The sequence below is a fragment of the Lacerta agilis genome, chromosome 7 (genome assembly GCF_009819535.1).
Source record: "Lacerta agilis isolate rLacAgi1 chromosome 7, rLacAgi1.pri, whole genome shotgun sequence".
Lineage (NCBI taxonomy): Eukaryota > Metazoa > Chordata > Lepidosauria > Squamata > Lacertidae > Lacerta > Lacerta agilis.
The window spans coordinates 61,845,181-61,866,535 of record NC_046318.1 but is presented as its reverse complement, the minus strand read 5'-3'; the positions used below and the strand labels follow the sequence as shown (position 1 = coordinate 61,866,535).

The 21,355-nt window shown below is 42.4% G+C and overlaps 1 protein-coding gene across 2 annotated transcripts in view; it reads left to right on the top strand.

The window, feature by feature from the left end:
• The first annotated feature begins 16,820 nt into the window (after positions 1 to 16,820).
• TRIQK (triple QxxK/R motif containing) overlaps positions 16,821 to 21,355 on the top strand; it is a 43,882-nt gene continuing 39,347 nt past the window's right edge. Inside the window, exon 1 of one of the 2 annotated variants that reach the window (XM_033155560.1) lies at positions 16,821 to 16,839. The gene's annotated coding sequence lies outside the window, so the exon portion shown is untranslated. Of the gene's footprint in view, positions 16,840 to 20,321; positions 20,477 to 21,355 lie in introns of those variants that run through there. The other variant, XM_033155559.1, reaches the window with a different exon arrangement.

Below are 21,355 nucleotides of genomic sequence, written 5' to 3'. Positions count from 1 at the left end.
TTTGTAACGAATGTGCCTTGTTTCAGCAAGATGGTGCTTACACACAAGTTCCTTCAACTTCAGTAGCTTTTTACACAGATGAGCTTGCATAATGTGGTCCAGCGATGGGGAACCTGTGGCCCTCCAGGTGTTGACCGACTCCAACTCCCATCAGCCCCAACCTTCACTGCCAATTCTCAGACCTCGTCAAACTTCTCCTTGAGCTGTGCCTAGAAAGCATGGGTCAGAGTTGTTTCCCCCCACCCCTGCTCCTTTCCAAGGAGTGATTGATCACAACAATGGGAAGTCCAGGAAAAACCCAAATTGCTGTTTGCTCTGATTGAACACTAAAGAGTAGTTTGCCCCGGGGGGAAAGCAGCAGGAAGTGTGAATAAGGCGACAGGAATGTAGTTGAGCAACATCTGAAGGCAAACAGCTTCTTCGACCCTGTAGCAGTCTGAACAAGAAAATCTTGATACTAATGAAATGGCTCTTACCTTAATTTAAGTTGCTGCTTTATTTCTCATACTAAACGTGTGGGAATGTCAGCATTTATGGTATTTTTCCTGGGTATGTGCCAGCTTAACATTAATTAAATGTTATTGTGATATTTATGCCATCAGTGACATTTTAAAAGATGCTTGGAGGATGCTGTCAAATGGTACTTACTTCGGCTATCAATTAAAAAAAAAAAAGCTTCGGTTTTAGTCATCTTCAACAGGAAAGGGAATCTTCTTTCCATGATACATTTAGGCTGTCAGTTCGCACCCTCTGAAAAGACAGTGAATACAATTTCTAAGATATTTCCTAACATTAAGCAAAATTAAATATAGATTGAACATAAAACTGATATTTTAAATTACCTGGCTGACACAGAAGTAATCTCAGTTTTGCACCCCCGACAGTCATTTTGATATATGGAACTATCCCCCCCCCCCTTTTCATTGTATTTCATTTTGAACTACATACTTTCCAGTAAAGCAGCATGAATGTATAGCCTTGTGGGAGTCCTGTGGGAGTGGGAAAATGTCATTTGTGTTGTAGGAGGAAAAATTAGATTAATTTGCTTACATTTTTGAAACTGGGCACTTAATACCCTGTATACCTGAAGGAGTGTCTCCACCCCCATTATTCAGCCCGGACACTGAGGTCCAGCTCTGAGGGCCTTCTGTTGGTTCTCTCACTGTGAGAAGGGAGGTTACAGGGAACCAGGCAGAGGGCCTTCTCAGTAGTTGCGCCCACCTTGTGGAACACCCTCCCATCAGATGTCAAGGAAATAAACAACTATCTGACTTTTAAATGGTAAATGGACCCCTGCCCATTAGGTCCAGTTGTGGATGACTCTGGGGTTGCAGCACTCATCTCACTTTATTGGCCGAGGGAGCCGGCGTACAGCTTCCGGGTCATGTGGCCAGCATGACTAAGCCGCTTCTGGCGAACCAGAGCAGCGCATGGAAACGCCATTTACCTTCCCGCCAGAGCAGTACCTATTTATCTACTTGCACTTTGACGTCCTTTCGAACTGCTAGGTTGGCAGGAGCTGGGACTGAGCAACGGCAGCTCACCCCGTCATGGGGATTTGAACCGCCAACCTTCTGATCAGCAAGCCCTAGGCTCTGTGGTTTAACCTACAGTACCACCCTAAAGGCAGCCCTGTATAGAGAAGTTTTTAATTTTTATGTTTTATTATGCTTTTATATTTGTTGGAAGTTTTCCAAAGTGGCTGGGGCAAACCAGTGAAATGGGCAGGGTACAAATAATAAAATATACTTTACATGGATCCTCTTTAGGAAATATGAATTTACTATCATGTCTGATACCCTGAGGATATTTCGTGCAGCAAGAACACACATGGAATCTTTGTCATCTTCTGGTTAAAATCCCCCAGCAAAGAACAGAAATGCTTTGGCCACCCCACTAATGGTACAGTAAATTGCATTTTCTCATTTGGAACAATGTAATAGATTTCTCTACAGAGTGATTTATCATGCAACAATTAGGAGCCCTGGGGAATTAGATGACCATTTAAAATTTTATCAGCTTGTTTCAATAAACTGTTAATGTGACCCTAATGTTTGGGAAGCACTTTAATATAATCAGATTTTAGTTGTTCAATCTACTGACATTAATGGCTAACTCATTAATCATGGGATTCTCACAGAGACCTCTGAGTCTGTGCTAAGTTTAGTGGGCCAGTTCTTACAATAATAAAAACAACAGGCAATTTTCTAGACAGCTTTTTCCCTCACTTTCACAGTAGAATATTGTGTTTGTTAGCAGTTGAATGGGTCACTAAGTAATTCATTAGGGACTTGAAGTGGAAGGGGAACATTTAATGTTTGTAGCTCTCTTTTTTAAAAATAAAAAAGGCAGCCTCCATTTTATTTAATCCAGAATGGTGCAATTAAATACATACTTCTAATATATCAATCTCCAGTAATAAAACGAACTTTGGGAGAGAAGACGGGAGGCAATTATGCATTGGTGTTAGGATAGCCATACATTGTCAAAAACCAAGAACTGAATCACCAAAAGAGGACAAAAGAGGATACAGATTTGCATAAAAATTGCACATTGCATATGCAAATTTAGAAATAATTACTATAATTTAAACATAATACAATACATTTTGCCATAGTGGGGAAGACTGTGACCAGATACAAAACACAAGCTGTTCTTGGGGTGGCTAACCAGATGCCTAGGAGAAGCCCATAAGCAGGACTTACAACAAAAGAGAACACTCCTTTTCATGATCTCCACCAATGGTCTTTGGAGGCCTGCTGTCTTTGATACTGATGGTTATATATAAACATCATGACCAGTAGGATACCAAGTCTTGATGGACAACTTCAAGGCCCCTTCTCTGCCTTCTTGGGCTGGACAACCCTTGAGACAGATGACTCTTGCAAATTGGAGACTGTTGCTGCTAAAGTAGAATATGCAGCCACCACAACTGGTGCACATTTCTCTGTGACTACTATGAGCGAGCCACTCTGAGTAAGAGTGGAATGTGATTTCTCTAGTAAAAATGCTATCATGGTGTTATGTGCTTGGCAACAGGGCCAGCCCAGGACATTTTTGCTCTCTGAATCAAAGGACAAGATGTCCTGTTACAAAAGTTGACCAGATTGGCAGGTGAACCTTCTTCAGCACTGACAATGGGACAACACCCCCCACTTCACCAAAAGGCAGCAGGTTAGCTTCATGGGGCCAGGGCTCCCTGCTTCATAGTATCTCCCCCACCCCCCAAGGCATCTGACTCACTCTGAAAAATGGTGGAGCTGGTCCTGCTTCCTACTTCCTCAAGCAGTGAGGCTCCATCGGTAGCACTACTGGGTTTAGTTGCCTTTTAAAGGGCCCTGGTGGATAATACCGAAGGCTTATCTAATCCATCATCCTCTGTCCCACAGTGGTCAACCACAAGCAAGGCATGACCACAACAGGCCACTTGTAATGATGTTCCTCAGCAACAGGTATTCAGATATATGTTGCCTCTGATCCTGGAAGTAGTACACAACCATTCCCACTGGCATCCATGGATTGCCTTGTCCTCCAAAAATCTGTCTAATTCTCTTTTAAGTCCATCATCACATCTGCCTAATTTACACATAAATTCACTGATGTCAGGGACCGTGCTGAGGAGAGCTGCACTGAGGAGGAATGGTGGGAGCCACCACCACCCTGTTCCTGCTCCTGAATCTTCCCAGGACCAGGAGGACAGTATAGATTTGGAACAGTGGTTTGCAGAGGGGCATAGTTCAGAAGGAAGAAGCTGGGAAATACTGGATGGATAACAGCTAGGAGAAGAAACACTGGAAGAGAGAGGGTTAACAGATTCATAGTCATTGGACAGCATTCCTCCGATCTCCCCAAAGTCAGGAAGAGCTCAGAAAGTCTCAGAACAGAGAGCATAGAGGGTACAAACTCAGATTACAAAACATAGGAGTGACATAGATTAATAGGGACGGAGGGAGTGTGATCCTTAATTGGGAGTACCGCCATTTCTAGAAGATGTGTTCTTTGTTCTGTTTCTGTGATTATGAAAGTTTCTAACTGGTAAGATGTTCCTTTCTTTGATCTTCTTATCTACTGCCATGGGGAGAAGGAAGCCGATTCCCCGAAGCCTGACAACTGAGCACAGAAGAGCAGATAGACAGCAATAGTTTGTAAAACATTATCAGGGACTAATTCAACATAATAGAGGAAACCATGAGTGTCTGCCTCATTCAAGAGTGACACAGTAGCCTGCAGAGTTTCCCTAGGTAAGGAATTCCACAATGTAGTGACCGTACCAACAAGCAAGACCTGCTTCTTGTTCCTCCTCTTCTAATTTCAGAAAGCCAAGGAGCTTGTAGTAAGGATCAAAGTGATCTAAGTGTACATCAAAATTTGTATAAAGACATTCTGTTAGATATCTATTCTAGACCATTTGGTGACTAGGATGATATTGTCAGGATGACATATGCTGGGAGTGTATTGGAAGGTAGAATTGAAGGACAGGTACAAAACAAAGCCAATGTTATGAGCAAGGCCATTATATGCACCAAGCTCATGTGCCACGAGCAAAATTTGCCACACTGTGTTGCCACTCAATCTACATGGAAGAGGTTTGCAGTGGAATGCTCATTGTATAGTCCAGGCATAGGCAACTTCAGCCCTCCAGATGTTTTGGGACTACAACTCCCATGATCTCTAGCTAACAGGACCAGTGGTCAGGCATGATGGGAATTGTAGTCCCAAAACATCTGGAGGGCCGGGGTTGCCTATGCTGGTATAGTTTATGCCCATAATGAATCCATTCAGTCAAAGAGGGAGCAGCTCGGCAGAAAGCGAGACACACTCAGAGAGAAAAACAGTCACTGGAAGCAGAGTAGAGACATGTACCAGTCCTTTCTTGTCTGTTATTGGTGTTAAGAGCTGAATCCATATACAGTGTAAGCAAACTTTTATTGACCTTATAAACTCCATGGGTACACAATCTTACATACTACCTACTAGCATGGTTTTATTGACAATTTCTTGGAGAGTTTATATGCACATGGACCTCTCTTTTATAGACCACTCATGTTATGATTGCTAATATAATACACTAGTCAATCCAACTCGAGTGACCACTGGAGTCTCTACCTGGTATACAAGTGTGAAGATAAGATCACTGTCTTAGTTTCAAATGACAACATACAGGGTTAGCACACTGTGGCTAGATGGTCTCTCTGGCATTGCAATTAAAATCTTTGATTCATTTGTTTTGCAAGTTATGATCTTGCAAACTCCTTTTGTGGTCCATGGATGGGAATACCCCAGTGTTGAACTGCTCCAAGGGCAGAGCTATGCATAAATTCAAGGCAAGGTAAATAACAGGATTGTTGACTTTGTTCAAAAGTCAGACTTGGACTTAACAATTCACATTGTAAAGAGAACAAGGTCAGTTTTTAAACTATTCCAGTTTATTCATTGGTCAATGCTGTGGATGCTCAACTGAATGGTGATTAAATATTTATTTTTGTCAATAATAATATACCTTTTGTAAATGATACAAAATCACACTAACTTGGAACATCTTATACTAATGGGATCTAGTTCACATTTCAAGCATCTCTGACAGCAATGAAGGATTCATTTTAAAAATTGATTTTTGATAGCTTTGGGTTTTCTATAATGATATTGCAATCTAAATTATGTAATGCAATATATAAATTATTCACGGTACTGTCAGCATTGCTTAATGCATATTAAGTTTATTTATAAAACCTGTCTGTGGGCTCAATATATTAAATAAGCAACCTGTCTTAGAGGGGATATGCAGTATTGACAAGTCACATGATATATAGGGTTCAATAAAATGAAAGTAAGTTAGGTCATTATTAGTTTAATACATTACCAAAACCTTGTGCACTTTGATAGTCATTTTGTTTGATTGCAAAACTGAACGTTCTAAAATAATGGGTATTCAGCCAATTAAAACTGATCTCGATCCTCATGTAGAGATCAGCAAATCAAAAATTGGGCTCATTTTGTCAAAAAGGATATCAAATGGCCAATTGTGTTTCCAAGGCCAAACTGAAGTTGGGTTAACATGGGTCAGGGCTAATATTACTCAAGCTTGCAATCCACTGCTCTTTGCATGCAGATTTTAAATGCATTGAGTATGTTCAACATGTCAACATCTAAGGGGGAGGAACAAACTCAAAGAGATTCTTGTACAGGAATTCAAACAAGATGGTGTAACTGACAGCTCTGGCTCAGTCCTGATTTAACCATGGTATTGTCATATGTGAAGAAGAAGAAGAAGAAGAAGAAGAAGAAGAAGAAGAGGAGTTTGGATTTGATATCCTGCTTTTCACTACCCGAAGGAGTCTCAAAGCGGCTAACATTCTCCTTTCCCTCCCCCCCACAACAAACACTCTGTGAGGTGAGTGGGGCTGAGAGACTTCAAAGAAGTGTGACTAGCCCAAGGTCACCCAGCAGCTGCATGTGGAGGAGCGGAGACACGAACCCGGTTCCCCAGATTACGAGTCTACCGCTCTTAACCACTACACCACACTGGCTCTTTTTGTATGTGGGTTGTATGTCAACATTTATATCCATGAAAAGAACATATCACAAGGGCAAGATGGTTCCACATCTGGGTGGCCAGAACAAGAACAAGATATTATTATTACTATTTATTTATTAGATTTGTTAACCGCTCTTCATCACAAGATTTTAGGGCAATTCATGGGATAAAAACACAAGGCAAAAACACAAATAAATAGTTAAAACAAAACAATTGCCCCTCTCTCACAAACACATTTAAATGGCTGTAGAATATTACCCAGCCTTATAAAACCAACAAATATAAGTATAAATACAAAATACAAATTACCATACAACACTTAATAACAATTTAAAACAGCTCACCCTCCAATAAACAACACCCACCTGCCCTTTTACCACCGAGAAGAGCTCTGCTAGAGGGTGTTTTGGTGGTGCAGTGCTGGCTAAGAAGAAAGAAACCATCCAGCCATTCTAGTAAGCTCTATGCTGTGCTTGAATTCCATGGCCTGTGTTTTGAGTATACAAGTACACTGGTGTTGTTGTACAACTGAAGAGGCAGGGTGGTTAATGAGAAGATATATGTGAAAGTAGAGATGTACTGTGCTCTGGGGAGGAAGAGGAATTTTAATTTAACCTGCAAGGCTTCCTCGACTTTAAAAGAAAATCCTCCTCTGTAGCAATGGCTTGACTGGGTTTCCAGCAGAGGACCGACATGATGAACGACTTCAGTGCAATACATGACAGTTTTAGTGTACATTATCTGCAGTCCATCATGGAATAATGTGTCACATTAGCTGCTGGAGCCTTCCTGGTTTGATTTAGGTGACTTCATTTGTAGTTAGTTGACTATTTTGAACTACTTTGGTCAAATGGCTCCAGGACTGCTCTGTGACGGGGCTTAGCTTGTTGCAGAGGCAGAACAAAACCTTTTCTTCACAGGGGCACAGGTGCTCCACAGGTGCAATTTCCCTGCACTTACTGAAAATCATAATAAAAGGCAAAGAAGAGCTAAATTGTAAGAGCAAAGAGAAGCAAACCTTTGCGATTACACATGTAAAAAAGTGACACTATTCTAACATTAGCATTATTAACGAAGATTTGCTTGGAGATGTACAGGAAATGCAAGAGCACGATGGCAAAGTTATATTTATTGTGTATATGTGTGAAATACAGTGGAACCTCAGTTTTCAAGTGTCTTGGAAGCCGAACATTTTGGAACCCGAACACCGATAAAACCGGAAGTAATTGCTTCTGTTTTCAAACGTGCCCTGGAAGTTGAATGGCTTCCGCTGCGTGTTTTTTTCATTTTCTCAATGGAAATTGCCAACAGCCCTCTGCGCCTCAGTTGTCGAACGTTTTGGAAGTTGAATGGTCTTCCGGAATGGATTACATTTGACAACCGAGCTTCCACTGTATAGATGTTCTATCCAAATTTTGGATGCTGGAGAATTCTGGGGGAAACAGAAATGGGAGTGAAAATTGCAGACGTTCACTTATTCATCATACATCCAGAATGGATATTAATCTAGTGAATATGATCAGTATTCATTATTTGTTTATTTATGCCATGTTTTATAAAATGTATACACTGCTTGTTTGTTAAAAACCTCAAAGCTGCTTCCACAAATTATATGCAATTGATTTCATTCCCGGCACCCTGAAATTCGCATTGCATTTACTTGGCATTGAAATTAATGGGGTGGAATAACGTAATGACAATGTAGCATGTGTAGTGTAGGTTGTTTTGTCACAGCAGACAAATACTGTAATGTAGTTTCTGGCGGAAGAGTAAACTGCAGCGAAATGGAAACATTGCAGCATGCGATGAATGCAGGGCAGAATGGAAAATGATACTTACATCCAAGGCCTTAATACTCATTAGCTTTCACATGAAGCATGCACATAAATAATCCCCATAGCATCCACAGAGGAATGGATTCCATAATATCTTCAAAAGTAATGGATTGATATCGTCATAAGACCCTGATGTTGGGAAAGATGGAGGGCACAAGGAGAAGGGGATGGCAGAGGATGAGATGGTTGGACAGTGTTCTCGAAGCTACTAACATGAGTTTGGCCAAACTGCGAGAGGCAGTGAAGGATAGGCGTGCCTGGCGTGCTCTGGTCCAGTGTTTTTCAACCACTGTTCCGTGGCACACTAGTGTGCCGCGAGTTGTTGCCTGGTGTGCCGTGGGAAAAATTGAAAAATTCAAGAGAATTACTTTATATATAGTCAATATAGGCACAGAGTTAAATTTTTTAACATTTTCTAATGGTGGTGTGCCTCGTGATTTTTTTCATGAAACAAGTGTGCCTTTGCCCAAAAAAGGTTGAAAAACACTGCTCTGGTCCATGGGGTCACGAAGAGTCGGACACGACTGAATGACTGAACAACAACAACAAAAGCATTTATGAAGAGGAAAAGCTTGTTTAATAAAGCACGTTTACCAAGGGAGTTATACTATGGGGATATATTCAAGTAGCATATACAATGCATGAACAGGTATAAGAATACGTAGGTACCACCCGCCACCCTCAAAATAATTTCAGCATTGGGTCAAAATGAGATCACATTCCAACAAAAGGTGCACAGCTATGGATCCTATACACCAGGAGTGAAGAACCTCTGGTATTTCAGATGTTCTTCAAGTCTAGTTCTCATCATCCCTGACTATCGGCCATGATGGGTGGGGCTGATGATTTCAGTGACCATTGATTTCAATGTCTTAAGCATGGCAAACCCTTCATTGGCTATGGATCCTAATTGATATATTAAGGTGTTAACAAGACATGCTAAACTATAAAAAATACTAATGTAAACAGATTAATTTTATTGTATTGCACTGTATCAATGTATTTAAGTACAAACTGCGTCACAAACTTCTTTCATCACAGCATAATCCTATGATCTCTATCATGAAGTCAGTCCCATTGAATTCAATAGGAGCTACTCCCGGGTAAGTGTGCATATGTCAAAATGCATTTTTGCTTATGACATACCTTTCAGTGTGAATGGTATCTTCAAGTCTATATTAAAAAAAGCAATGAACAGTATGTACAAAACTCACATATCATGAGTACAATCAGCTCCACTTCTTGAGGAAATGTTAGAATGTTCAACATCCATGTTCTCAACAAGTAAATAACACATTCTTTGGCTACATTATGACCAGATTATATCTATTAGTTACTGCTGTGCACCATGTAAATCTCCAGATTCCCCTGGGAGATGAGAAAATCATTTCAGACTTCAATAACTAACAATCAGTTATTGCTCTGGGCAATAATAAAGCTGAATGCAATTACCTAAAGTGAAGTTAGCAGGGTAACAAATGAAATACAGATTTCTCTCTCTCTCTCTCTTAAAATAAATGTAGCATCTCCTCATCACACACTACCGCAGTGTACTAGTGGCTTTTTAAAATGCATTGCCTGAACACTCTTTGAGGTTTGAAATATATGTGATTAAAACTTACCGAAAGTTACTTTTTATGATATCACTTGCATGATTAACACAGGGGTATGAAAGGCTATGGGCTATAAAACTGCAACAGTAAAAAACATTCATTCTAGGAAAATAGACATCCTTAAAGGCTATGTACTTGACCCATAGCATCGTCTCCTATTTATAAAGGCAACACACACACACACACACTGGAAGAGTGTGGAGGGATGTGGTCAAGATCCAAAGGTTCATACAATGATTTCCGCACAAAATGAAGGCATTTTGGGGTACTTTGTTTTTCAGATAGGAGCTCTGCCATGCCCTATGGCAAGTCACTTTTGGAAATATGAAGCGTTTCTGTCATGCAGGTTGAAATACCATGGGATTCTCCCTTCCCAAGAGTGAATATATACACCTACCAGGCATGTGTATGATTGCTGATTTTAAACAACATATTATAAGGCATTTCTTTAAAACAAAAAAGAAAAACAAAACAAAGCAGTATTTTTGTGCACATTCATTTTTCTCTTGTTATACCAGAGTATATTAATGCAGACCATAAAACCCCTAGTATCCAAACATCTATTACGCATGTACAGGGTTGGCATCCCCTCCTCCCGCTTGCCATGGGTTTTGTATTAAACAGCTTCATGACGTTTGGAAATTCCACAGTTGAAGCTTTTCCCTGTCTGCCTGTTACGTGGCTGTTTGATAGCGCAAGAGCCAGCCCTGCCAGGGGAAAAAGGTGACGCAAAAACCCACATTTTCTGACTGTCATATTAAAAAAAAATTAAAAATCATGTGTAGACAGAATATTGCTCTGTTAGTCACAGTCTGAAATGTGAAAGTTCTTAATTAGGAGTGTGAGGATTCATTACAAATGGTGGGTGAATAACCTTGAACATCATCGGCTCACAAATAATTTCCCCCTCTGTAGTGATTTGTGCTATGTGACTATCACTTCAACCTTGTTCATTCACTTGTCCTCATTAATATAATTAATTAATTAGGTTGGAGTTTACTTCTTGAACATAATGAATACAGAAAGCGGACTTATTCATCAAGCTCAATTTCATTTACTTTGACTCTGAGAATTCAAAAGACTTTTTTCTGCCCTTGACTTCCTTTGAACTGGACCAGGAGATGGTGTGGTGTGTGCATCTTCTTGGATGGGAGAAAGCCTGTGTACACTTTACGTTCACTACCTTAAGTACCTTGATAGAAGAAACATGGGCTACAGGTGTCACAAAAGAAATAATTTCCACTCCAGTTGCCTCGTGAGATTCAGTGGAACACATGCAAATTGCAAGCATACTTTGGTGTTGAGCCTTAACATGCTAACTTTATCTCACTGGTTAGTGTCAAGGGATCATTTTCTATATCATTTTTTCTCTTTGCCACAACATAACTTAGTTACCTGGAAACAGGCATACCAAAAGAATGATAATTTACTAGCAGAAGAGAAATTTGCCTCCCTATATTTTGCAAAATCCATTTTGGAAGGAAGGAAGGAAGGAAGGAAGATTCCATATCTACATCCCATCAATTCTACTGCTGTTCTTGAAAAATATTTTGTGCTTGCTGGAAGGAGGGGACAGCTACATTTGGGCCCAATCCCATGGTTCATAAGGAGGCATCCTAGGGGGCATGGGATTTTGTGGATCACTGTCTCCTTGGGTGCAATGGATGTCTGCCCATGGAAAGCTCCTCAATGATGCTGTGAAAACCTCCAAAGTTGTCTCTCTTCTGTTCTCGACAGTAGCAGGAGGAAGGAACATGTTGTGTGGGATCCTTTCATTCTGCTGACACAGACCCTGCAAGTGTCCCTATTTTCCAGGGACATCCCTGATTTAGAGAAGCGATCCTGGTTTCTGATTCAATCCTGGAATGTCCCTCTTTTCCTTAGGATGTCCCTCTTTTCATTGGATAAATTTTGGAGGGTGTGGAGTTATCCAACCCCCAAGCCATCTGAAGGCAATCCTGTATAGGGAAGTTTTTTTTTAAAAAAAAATGTTTCATGCCTTATTATGTCTTTATATATGTTGGAAGCTGCCCAGAGTGGCTGGGGCAACCCAGTAAGATGTGGGTGGTATAAATAGTAAAGTTATCATTATGGAATGGGACATCCCAATTTTCCTTGGAGAAATGTTGGAGGGTATGCTGACATGGCCCCCTACAACACGCGGAACAGAATACTGACTCTGGGAAAGGCGTACATGTTCCCCCGCATTGGTCCTATGGAGTGGGAAATCTTTTTTTTTTTTTTAAGCCACAGAAAGGATGGGGAAAGGGAGTAACATTCCTGCCCTCTTGGTGGTTCATCTGCCTTTGGTGTTTCTTAACATGTTCTTAGGCTCCAACCCACAGTCCAACTCAGAAGAGAACTTGGAGGAAAAGGAATCAATGCCTGCCTTCGTACATATAAACATTCTGACTGTCATTGTCCCTGGCTCCATCTACTGTGGGTCTTCCGCCCTTCTGCCCTGCCAGTTCCAATGGGCACCAGCCACCACTGCTTATAATTAATAATACAGAATGTTCCAGTTATTTTTTTTAAAAGGAAAGTCTATGTATGTTTCAAAAATGAGTTTATATGAGAAGTAGATAGGACAGTGCAGTGAAGAATTGTATTTATTAATAATATTTATAGCTTGCGGTGCTGATAACACCAAGGTTGCAGGTTCGATCCCCATAAGGGACAGCTGAATATTCCTGCATTGGAGTGCGTTGGACTAAATGATCCTCAGGGTCCCTTCCAACTATAGAATTCTATGATTCTGTGCATTCCATGTGAGGTTGGCTCTCAAAGTAGCTTACAGTTAAAGTCTGCACAATCATGCAATATATTACTGATACGTGTGTGCGTGTGAAGCCCTCTCTTCTTGTCAGAACAGACAAGTCATTCCAGAAGAATGGAGCAGAAGGATTTGCAGATGAGCTCCAGATCTGGCTGACAGTAAAGTTTCCCTTCTGTTGATTTGCAGTATCTTCTGGTGTCTGGCTGTTGGTGATGCAGTCTGTTTTCCAGGTTTTTCCCTCCAGAGAAAGGGGGCAGAAGGCACTGCAGGGTCTGGCAGGTGGTAAAGATGCCAACCCGCAGACACAGCCTTTCTGTTGAACTGCAATATTGGGAGTTAGATGCAAGAATCACCTGGTTCAAACCCCTGTTCCGTCGAGAAGTACACAGGGTGACCTTGGGCAGATACGTCTCTCTCAGCCTAACCTATACTGTTTGCTGTGAGGCAAAAAATACCACTGCTCTAAACCTGATTGGAAGACGAGTAAGATGTTAATTTATAGTAATGGAGCACATTTCTGCCACAAATGTTTTCCAATCCAGCTAGACAATCAATGGGCACTTCCAGATGGTGGCTTATTATGGTTAACAGGTCATTGAGATATTGCAAATGGGTTATTGACAACAAAAAAATTTAACACTGGATTTTCCCAAGAAAGTGTAAATCTGGATTAAACTGGAAGGGGTGAATACAGGCTGGCATATTGATGAAAAATATGTTGTGCGGACAGGTCAAAAACTTAAATGTGTGAGGAACACTGGTCACATGATAAATAACCACCTAGAAGCACCCTAATGCTCTTAGCCAGGCAAAGTCTATTTTCATAATGTTTGGGGAATGAAGAGATAAGCCTTTCATTCCCATGTGCTGCTTTCCCAGTAAGAAACAGACACTCCCACACTTATAATTATTTAAGGAAAAGCAGATACATAGTTACATCATACACAATGAAGCAAATGTCTAGTTTAACCCTAATTGTAGACTTCCATTGGCTGTATCCCGGTCTTCTGGAATTAGCTCTGGTCAAACCTTTGTTTCAGAATCTTTCCACTGATATTGCAAGGCTTTGAATCCAGCTGTAAAACACAATTCTGTCAGTACTGGCATAAAGAAAGAAGAAGAAAATAAATTAAATGCTTCTTCCAGTGACACAAGACTCATGAAGAATTAACTAGGATAAGCACTTATTCTATCTGGTGCACTGACAATCTGAACAATGCAGACAAAAATAATAATTAAAACATAGGTTCATGCTGAGATGAAACTTTCAAGAGTCTCAACTGTGTTGAGCTTATGATTTTTCTGTTTTTGTATTTGTGAGCATAATTATGTCCCCGAGGCAGCAGGAGCTAGTGCTTGTCATCTCCCATTTCCCCCTCCAAAGGAAGATTAATTTCTTTACATAGGAATTCAAAAGTTGACGCCAGAGCAATAATAATAAATGTAAACAAAACCTTTTATTTTTTTATATTCTAAAATGCATAATTTAATGGCACAGTCACATAAATAATGAAAACACTACATATACTTTAGCCAATTAAGGGTAAAGCTGAAAGGTAACATTTAATGAAGTATTGACTCGCTATGTCAACAAAATGATGGCAGACATCTGTATGGATGATAGCATTTAGCAAAATGCTATAAAATCAATAGAGAGAAAATGGGGAGTGGGCAGGAGCAGACTTGATGGCTCAGAGTCCGGGTAATGGAATATGGAGCCTTTTGTCCTTCCCTCACCAATGGAGAGGCCTAGGTGGCTGAACAGGACAACTTTCCAATAGCTGGTTGGAAGCCTACATGGAATGAGCTTCCTTTCATAATAGACAGGTGTTTGCATCACAAAGTTAACTCATGCTTCTTCAAATTATCCAGAATCAGTAAAGATATAAACCTTTCCACACAGTCGTTAAGGTCCAGCAGATACTCATGAAGATGGAATCACAGCAGTCATTCCCTTTGTGCTGTAATTTCAACGTCAACAGAACCTACACATGTACTGTACAGCATGCAAGGCTTCCTTCAAGAAAGCAGAAGCCCTAGGTTTCCACCCGACCTTGAAATAAACTTGTGTAGGCCAACGTATATCCTCAACATGACTAACCAAAGTCAATGCATTAAAACACACACACACACACACACAAACTTGTGATGAACTCTACCTTGACACCAAACATGGAAAAAAATCATACTCTTGCAGTTGCACCTAGAAGAATTAGCATCACCCGTGGCCAGTATTCACATATGGATTACAATGCTCATCCATTTAAAAGTTTACACTGAGGTTACAAGCTCAGAGTCAAGTGGGTGACAGGGTGGTTAAAGGATGTTAAGTGGTAGCTAATTTGTCAGATGATCTTGAGTATTGAAACCAAAGGCTCGCCCACACACTTCCACTTTGTTTCTGCTTTCCCCTGGGAAAACCTGCTCTTTACCACTGAATTGGAGTCAGTTTTCCATGGACTGATGTTTGCTCTGATTCAGCTGCAGATAGCAGGTTTTCCTGGAGAAGCAAGCAGAAAACCTCTCAGACCCCTGCTTTCTAGGCATCGGGCAAGAGAAGTGTGAATGAGCCCAAATACAGAAATAATCTTGTATGGTGTTAAAAAAGAAAATTTGTTTCATGTATGCGTACTAATCAGCCATTGGAGAGTGCCTGTCTCCTAGTAATCACAAGTGAGCCCTCCAACAGAATGTGCGTTGCATCCTCCCTTCTAGAAGGATCGTTCCTGTTCAGGGTTCTGCCTATTTCCTACAAACACAGTCATTCTCTTCCACTTTCCTTCTCCAATTATCACTCATTTCTTGTTTTCTTCTTCCCCCTCCATCCCTTTTGCATTGTGCACTGCTTATCAAGTCTGCAAACCTGTGGGTAGTGACTGTGTTGCTTTTCATCTCTCAACTAGTGTGCCGCGGAACAGTGGTTGAAAAACACTGATATATACTGTAACATTATTAACGTTGATCATGATAACTTCCAAGGGTTAAAGAAGGCTTAGCCCTAACTCTGGGCCAGGCTGTTTTTGGAGCGCGGCAGCCTGCTCTCCCCCCAAATTACTTTTTGAAGTCGTCAATTTTCAAAAACAGATGTCTGGCAGATATAATAAAAATTCTTCAAAATATAAAACAGAAGTGAAATCTTATTAGATATTTATAGGGCATGACCCAAGCTGATCTGTATGAACCCCCCCCCCCCTGCACCCTGTGCAGCTGCCTAACGATAGCACCGGCCCTGCCCGGGACCCTCTTCTGGCGCCTGCGAAGTGCCTCTGAGCATGTGCTGAGGGCCGTTTTTCTTACAACTCCGCCCACATATTTGGGGAAGGTTTCTCCATGTCTTTGGACAAGAAATTAAGTTCTGTTGGGAGGCGAGGGGGTGTTTAGAAGAAAACGGTTCGCAGTAGAGGTTGAGTTGCATGTTCCGATTTTATTTCTGTCCTCAACCTGCCCAGTTTCAGAGCAAAAGTCAGGTCTGCCGCCTTCTCCGTCGGGCTGGGTTGACACTGACGGGAGGGAGAGGCGGACCCGTCCCCGCCCGAATGAGCGGGGGCGTCCCTCGGACACGGAGAACCCGCCCGCCATAAGAGGAGGAGGAGGAGGAGGAGCCGACACGTTCAATAAAGGTATCGATGCGCTGGCCGGTGTTTGGCGGGATCCGCGCGGGAGGCGGGGAGGGGACAGAACGGAGGGAGAATTGACGGCCGCGGCGCAGCCGGCCCCTCCCACACCCGAGCGCACGCGCCTGGCCAGGCCCCAGCTAACGGCCGACCTAGCAGGAATTCGCCCGCCCGCCCGCCAGGCTAGCGAAGGCCGGGACTTGCTCAAGGGACGCTTTGCCCAGCTCGATTTCCTTGCCTCCCATTGGTCACCGCGGAAGGGCTCAGCTTCGCCATTGGCTAGGCCCTGCTGCCAATCTTGGTTTGTTTCGAAGTCCACGCGTCCTTTTGTCTTCGGAGGGGAGGGCGTTGAAATGCGCCGCGGTGGCCATATTGCTTTAGGGTGGTAAGGTAGCGCTGGGCGGGGGGGGGGGGAGGTTAGAGTGGAGAGGAAGAAATCTCAGCTGAGGAGGAAGAGCGACTAGCTGTAAGCCAGGGAAACAAAAAGGGGAAAGATGAGGGGACGTGTGTTGTTAACCTTGCCCTTCAGCATCATTTGTTAGGGTGCGCTTGTCGTCCCGTCCCCCCGTTTAAAGTCATTACAGGTCCGTCCAATTAGCTGCTTTTTGGACACCTAGCGCAGGTCTCTTTTGTCAGATCCCGTGGCCCATCATGGATCTGCTGAAATCATCCCTGCTTAGTTGCAGGTTTGCCTTTGACACCAAGATTGTGGAGAGGGGAGGAAATGGGGACTGTATTTGGAGTGGAGGCTCTGGATGATGATGTCTCCCTCCCTCCTGACCTAGAAACAGTGCTCCCCCCCCAAAAAAAAATGTTTAGGGGTACTCTCATTTTCCTACTCATTGAAATTTGTTGTTGTTGTTCAGTCGTTCAGTCGTGTCCGACTCTTCGTGACCCCATGGACCAGAGCACGCCAGGCACGCCTATCCTTCACTGCCTCTCGCAGTTTGGCCAAAATCATGTTAGTAGCTTCGAGAACACTGTCCAACCATCTCATCCTTTGTCGTCCCCTTCTCCTTGTGCCCTCCATCTTTCCCAACATCAGGGTCTTTTCCAGGGAGTCTTCTCTTCTCATGAGGTGGCCAAAGTACTGGAGCCTCAACTTCAGGATCTGTCCTTCTAGTGAGCACTCAGGGCCGATTTCCTTGAGAATGGATAGGTTTGATCTTCTTGCAGTCCATGGGACTCTCAAGAGTCTCCTCCAGCACCATAATTCAAAAGCATCAATTCTTCGGCGATCAGCCTTCTTGATGGTCCAGCTCTCACTTCCGTACATTACTACTGGGAAAACCATAGCTTTAACTATACGGACCTTTGTTGGCAAGGTGATGTCTTTGCTTTTTAAGATGCTGTCTAGGTTTGTCATTGCTTTTCTCCCAAGAAGCAGGCGTCTTCTAATTTCGTGACTGCTGCCACCATCTGCAGTCATCATGGAACCCAAGAAAGTGAAATCTCTCACTGCCTTCATGGATCACTGCCTTGTCGTGGCGAAGGGGCTTGAATTACTCAGGGAAGCTATGAGCTATGCCGTGCAGGGCCACCCAAGATGGACAGGTCATAGTGGAGAGTTTGGACCAAACGTGATCCACCTGGAGGAGGAACTGGCAACCCACTCCAGTATCCCTGCCAAGAAAACTCCATGGACAAAACTCATTGAAATACTGCCCCTCAATGAGGCCAAACTCAGATTTCCCCCCAGAAAAAAGCACTGCCTAGAACCAGTTGGATCCCCCAGCCACGCTCATGTCTGACCATGCAATTGACCTTCTGTAGACCTGCCAAGTATTTTGGCATAGGTGGTGCTCATCTACCTCTCACAATTTGAGGGAATGCTAAAAAAACAACAACAACACAATACAGCTGAGCTGGAATGGGCTAATCTCTTCTGACTTGCCGCAGGGATGCACAGAGGTTCCACATAACTGCAGAAGATGCACATTGTCCACCCCACCTGATGGATCCCTGGAACCTAAGGGTGCTTTGCATTTATGTCCTCCTAAAAAACTGGTTCCGGGGTGGCGCCGTGGGTTAAACCACTGAGCCTAGGGCTTGCCGATCAGAAGGTCGGCGGTTCAAATCCCCGCGATGGGGTGAGCTCCCGTTGTTCGGTCCCAGCTCCTGCCAACTTGGCAGTTCGAAAGCACGTCAAAGTGCAAGTAGATAAATAGGTACCGCTCTGGCGGGAAGGTAAACGGCATTTGCGTGTGCTGCTCTGGTTTTCCAGACGCGGGTTAGTCATGCTGGCCACATGACATAGAAACTGTCTGCGGACAAACGCTGGCTCCCTCGGCCAGTAAAGCAAGATGAGCGCTGCAACCCCAGAGTCGTCCGCGACTGGACCTAATTGTCAGGGTCCCTTTACCTTTACTAAAAACTGGTTGCTGGTGTATGTAAGAGAAAGGCCAAGTTCCTCTCAGAGAATGACACTTACTAACCTTGTTTGCGTGTGTGTGTGTTTGGCAGCTTTTTCTCACTGCAGGGAAATTACAGTACTGTACAGTATTAGATTTCCTGAGGCTAAAAGGCTTCTTTCAGCCACAAGATTGTCATGGACCAAACTGGTCAGATATCAGTGCTGAACCACAAGAAATAAACTATATTCTAGTGACTAGTGTGCAGTATCATAGTCCATACAAGGTGCCACATTTTCTTTTTTTGCAACCTATCAACACGATGCTTCACAAAGTGGCACATTCACACTTCTCACCCACAACACTCAGTTCTCTGCCATCTCCATTGTGTAGGTACACAGGAAGCTGCTTTCCTACAAAGGCAGACCACTGATCCATGTAGCTCAGTATTGCCAACACTGAATGGCAGTGACTGCAGGGTTGTTGTTTTTAAGACAAGAGTCCTTCCAAGCCATACCTGGAGATGCCATGAGTTGGATATGGAACCCTTTGCATGCAAAACATGTGTTCCACCACTGATCCTTGCCCTATGGCCTTTCTTCCTCATCCACTGGTACTAGTCAGTGCTGCTGCTTTCAGTCTGCATGGTGTTTGCTTGGCAAAACCTCCACATTCCTATTGTTGAGTGGTAGCCCTTGATGTTGCTCCTGGGCCAAGCTGGTGGTTAGGTTGGTGGGCTGGGCAATGCATGGCTAAGGGTGGAGCAGTGTGCAAGTTGGCTGCTAGAAGCAAAGTTCTAATGTGTGATAAGTAGTGCCACACCCATTCCTTCCCTAAGACATTTGTCCATGCACCTGGAAATGAATTTTTCATTGGATTTAAATTAAATTTTAATAGTGTACTGGTAGCTTGTCTGGCCATTAGAAAAACATGCAAACTTGTTAAAAAAAAAGCCAGCCTGCTGGTAGTCCTAGAAGATGCTGCTCCTGCTATGTGCAAATTGTGAACGTTCAGCTGGAAGTCAATGAAAATAAGAAATTAAAACCAAAGTAGAATAAAAAGGCTTAACTTTATTACTCAGGATTAACACATGCAAAGATAAAAAAGACAGTGTAGTATGATCCTAAGTAGGTTTACGTTCCATTGATTTCAGTGAAACTTACTGAATCAAACAATCCTTGGTATACTGTAAATAAGACTACGGGCAGCTGTAGTGGGTTGTTTTTTTTATTGAATGAAGTCAAATATTAAAATGCCTAAGTTGTTTTTGTTAACTTTACTTAAAACATAGGTCATAGGAAACTGCCTTATACTGAGTCTCTCCACTGGTTTATCTAGTTGAGTGTTATCTACACTGATTGGCCGTGGCTCTCCAAGATATCAGGTGGTACATTCACAGCCTTGAGATGCCGGGGATTGAACATAGAACTTTATGCATGCAAAGTAGATGCATTACTGCTGAACTATAGCTTTACCCTGGGTTAAGGGCTGAGCATGATAGTGGAAATGAATTTCTAGGTTAAGGCAGCAATTTCTAAGCGGAGACTTTATCCACTTCTTTTCAGGTATGGGCATAAGCATAGCACTCTGCATCTGCCCCAATTTGTTTGTTTTAAGAAATACCTGGTTTGACCACACAAAGCATTTAGTTCAACAGTATTATTATTGGCCAAGTTTATTTGCTCTTGTGCTCATTCTGTATGATCTGCCTACGTGGAACTCTCTGAGATTAACATTGCACAGAAAACTCTGGTCAGTATCTTTAAATATAAAAAACAGTTAAAAATGAAGAGTAAGGCAATACAGTCCATCTCTTGTTCAGTGGCAAAATATAATCTTTTGAGATTTTTTACTTTGACATATTCATGAGAATGTGCGGTACTAAAAGCAATTTGAGTGAATTTTTAGGGGTGGATATTTTTCAGAATCTGTGAATGAATGCCCTTTCAAATTGAACATACCATGCAAATCTTTGTTAAGAGTATCAAGCTGCACTGTTTTGAAATGCTTTTGTAAAAATATGTTGTGTTAGCTGGATTCCATGTAGTGCTGTAGAGAATGTCATTGGAACTGATAACCATAGATTATGATAAATTTGTGTCTATTCATTTCTGGGTTGTATGATGGAAATGCCCCAGGAGTCCGATCGTGGATTCTGTTACCAAACATTTTGTGTAGTGTTTTGGCTGTTCCTCGTTCCTCTTTACAAAGCCAATGATCTTGGCAAATTGTAAATAGAAACCTGAGCTGAAGTAATTTTTCAGCACATTAGCAGCAAATATAGTGCTTATGAAAATGTGATAGTGAAAGCATTAGCTTCGACAAGGAAGTGGGATGATATGAAGTTTAGAAGTTCTGCATGAACCTTTGCTCTTTCATTTCAGCTCCAAGTGGTAACATTTGCCATTTTGCTCCTGGGTGTACCAAGGAAAATATGCCAAGCTGTGTGTGAGGTGGACTGGGAGGAGGCAATCATTAACTTTTACTGTTCTAGCTGCATCAGGATTTGAATACCTGCTTGTGCAATTTGTAGTAGACCATTTCAACCAGGGATCTTGGGAATGGTGATTGGTATTGGTCAGGTGCCCACAGACTTACTGGACCTCGGGCCACTTCCTCCAGCGCTGATCG